Source organism: Neomonachus schauinslandi, chromosome 1, assembly GCF_002201575.2.
Source record: "Neomonachus schauinslandi chromosome 1, ASM220157v2, whole genome shotgun sequence".
NCBI lineage: Eukaryota > Metazoa > Chordata > Mammalia > Carnivora > Phocidae > Neomonachus > Neomonachus schauinslandi.
Genome location: NC_058403.1, coordinates 73,444,141 through 73,447,992, shown reverse-complemented (window position 1 = coordinate 73,447,992; position 3,852 = coordinate 73,444,141).

Sequence of the window (3,852 nt, the reverse complement as noted above, 5' to 3'; positions counted from 1 at the left end):
GTAGGATTCAGGACATGACTCCATAGCTCCATAGCTTTATCCAAGAATATGTACCAAAAGGAGAGGAATATGTACCAAATTTTGACACTTTGTCCCTTCATGAGGAGCCATCAATAGGACGCAGAGCCTGCTTTTTAGATTGGTACAGAACTTACTCTCCCATAACAGAATCTTCTTACACTTCCAGTCAGATAAACAGTGCATATTAGAAGGGCCCAGACTACCCAGCAAACAGAAAAGGCTGTGAATTCCTTTTCTGACCTTCTGGGAAGATGCTTTTACATCTAGGAGCAGATATTTCCATTATTTCTACTTTACTGTGAATTTCAAAATTGCTGATGATTAAATAATTCAGTCCTCTGGGAAAATCCAGGTCCCAGTCTTAAGTTTCTAACCCTTATGCCGATTTGGTAAGTGGTACAGACATAACGTGGCTCTTCAAGTTGTCTAAATTTACCACCTCTGAAAGATTTAACGCAGAAGGAGTCCATTTTGGCATGGTCAGTCCAACATATTCTGGCACATAACCAGCTTAGTGAGGCAGGCTTAAATAGGAAGATACTAAAAAAGGCATTTGGCAGAGCTATAATGGGCATCCAGCTTAAGGGACAGAATCTGTAGTTAGTTGACTTGGGCAACTCTGTGTTCCTTCTGGTTAGAGCTTGTATCACTCTCTTCTGCCCCTAGGCTCCTGTTAATGATTGGGGTATAAATAGGTCAAATAAACTAAAATTCTATAAATTCGGGCGCCTGGGTGGCTCAGTTGGTTGGGCGACTGCCTTCGGCTCAGGTCATGATCCTGGAGTCCCGGGATCGAGTCCCGCATCGGGCTCCCTGCTCGGCAGGGAGTCTGCTTCTCCCTCTGACCCTCCCCCCTCTCATGTGCTCTCTCTCATTCTCTCTCTCAAATAAATAAATAAAAATCTTAAAAAAAAAAAAAAAAAAAAATTAAAAAAAAAAAATAAATAAAATTCTATAAATTCTCTTCATTTGTTATATAGGCCTGGTGTGTTGATTGTGGAAAATAGTCATAACCTTGATCCAGATGTCTGCTTTAAGTGCTGAACAAATGATGTTCATCCAGGCTTTGAACATACTTGATCAGATCTCACACAACAGGGTGTTTTTTTTTTTTTATTTTTTTAAAAATTCAATTTAGCTAACATATACTGTATTATTAGTTTCCGGAGTAGAGTTCAGTGATTCATCAGTTGCATATGACACCCAGTGCTCATTACATCAAGTGCCCTTCTTAATGCCCATCACCCAGTTACCCCATCCCCCCACTTCCGCCCCTCCAGCAACCCTCAGTTTGTTTCCTAGAGTTAAGAGTCTCTTCTGGTTTGCCTCCCTCTCTATTTTCATCTTATTTTATTTTTCCTTCCCTTCCTCTATGTTCATCTGTTTTGTTTCTTAAATTCCACATATGAGTGAAATCATATGTTGTTAGTATTTCTCTGACTGACTTATTTTGCCTAGCATAATACCCTCTAGTTCCATCCACGTCATTGCAAATGGCAAGATTTCATTCTTTTTGATGGCTGAGTAATATTCCAGTGTGTGTGTGTGTGTGTGTGTGTGTGTGTGTGTGTGCGCGCGCGCGCGCGCCACTTCTTTACCCATTCATCTGTCGATGGACATCTGGGCTCTTTCCATATTTTGGCTATTGCAGACATTGCTGCTATAAACAGTGGGGTGCGTGTGCCCCTTCAAATCACTGTTTGTATCCTAACAAAAAGTTTCTTTTTTTTTTTTAAAGATTTTATTTATTTATTTGAGAGAGAGAGAATGAGAGACAGAGAGCATGAGAGGGAAAAGGGTCAGATGGAGAAGCAGACTCCCCGCTGAGCAGGGAGCCCGATGTGGGACTCGATCCCGGGACTCCAGGATCATGACCTGAGCTGAACGCAGTCACTTAACCAACTGAGCCACCCAGGCGCCACCTAACAAAGAGTTTCTTAAAACTAACCATGAATTGGGATTGAAGCATGGGATAAGGCTGCATTTATAGGACTGCTTTTTCTCACTCTCCTTATTTCTTTATCCTTTCTCCATGCCCTTTGGCTTATGATTATTGGTTCTTATAGCACTGGGAAGCACCTAAATCAGCAGAGGATCACAAACAAGGAGAAAGGATCTCATTCTGCATGGTGGCTGTCTAAGTTAGTATGATGCACACTGGCTGGAGACACTGTGTGTCTGCTCCATGATGCCTGCAAGCATCATGAGGTCAATATTTCCTAAAATCCTGCAAGTCAGCTCGGTTTCTTCTTTCATTACACTACTCCCAGCTATTCAGGTGGGGGTAAGGTGCTGAGAGGCCGAGGATCTATAAAATTGTTGTTGCATCATCTGATGCATGATTCTCAATTGTTCTGAATGCCAGGTGAAGTCTTCTAAAATGGATGAAAAATGCTCAGAAGGTCACAACCATGCATTTATACTTCTTTCATATTCTTCTTAAGGTGTTAATCACAAACCTAAGCACAAAATTCATGTTCATTCTACTTGCACAATTGAATTGGCTTAAACTGACAGGGACCTTTGTCAAACCATGTCTGCTAAAGTATGATTTGATTCATACTCAAGTATAAGCAGAACTGATATCCAGTCAGGCACATGGCTGTCCCTGTTGTTTTCAGCTAGCATCTGTTCTGACTGGCCAGCGTCTCCACTGGCTAATTGTACAATATTTTGAATATCACCCATGATCATGAGTATTCACTTCCAACTTATTGTGACAATCTGTGCCACTATCATATGTAAGTTTGTAGTCCTTGCACATTCAGATAATTTTCAGAGTTACTAAGGATCACAAGAATCACAGAATCTCAATATTGGAAGGCATGTTTAAACACATCTGTTTCCACTCTCTGGATACAGAAATCCCCTCTTCAGTCTTTCCACAAGAAAAGCATCTAAGAAATGGAAGCTGAGTACTTGTTTAAAACAAATCACATTTTCCTGCTTTTATTTTGCATTGTTTGCCATTGTAAAAAGGGAATCATTAGACATTCACAAGGGGCCTCAAGAAAATTTGAAGATTAAAGTTATTACAACATGTGTCCAGGGAGGAAATTTTGTGTTCTCTTCAGTCTTGCTACATTGGTCCATAGATCACAGAAGAGATTCAGCACCTAACCACTGTTTATCTCCTACTGTTAATAGTCTGGTCCAAACCACCATCACCTCATCTGGTTTATCGCAATCGCTTCTTAACTGGTTTCTTTGCTTCCACCCATTACCCTCTTCAGTCTATTCAACATGGCAACCAGGATGATCCTATTAAAATGTCAGGTCAGGTCACTTCTTGGTTCAAAACCCTCAATGATTTCCCATCCCTTTAAGAAGTAAAGTCAATTGTTCATACTACACTCTACCAGGTCCTACAAGATCTGGCCTCCCCATTTCTACTGTTTTATCTCCTACTCTTAATCTGGCTGTCCCTGGAATGCACCACTGTGTGCTCATGTCTCAGAGCCTCTGCTTTTGCTGTTCCATTGGCCTAGAAAACTTGTCCCCCAGATGTTCCTGCAGCTCCTTCCACTGTTTACTCAGTTATTACCTTCTCAGCAGGCCCAGGCTAGCACACCCATATAAAAATTGCAACCTCATTTCACTCCTTATACCCTGCCCAGCCTCCTTCTCCCTTCAGCCCTTACCATCATGACATACATATTGTTTCCCCAACTAGAACATGACTTCTGGGAGGACCAGAACCTTTGTCAATTTTGTTCACTAGCATATTCTCAAAGCCTAGAATAGTGTCCACCATAAAGTAAGCACTTAGTAGTCAGTTATAGATGGAAGGAAGGAAGGAAGGAAGGAAGGAAGGAAGGAAGGAAGGAAGGA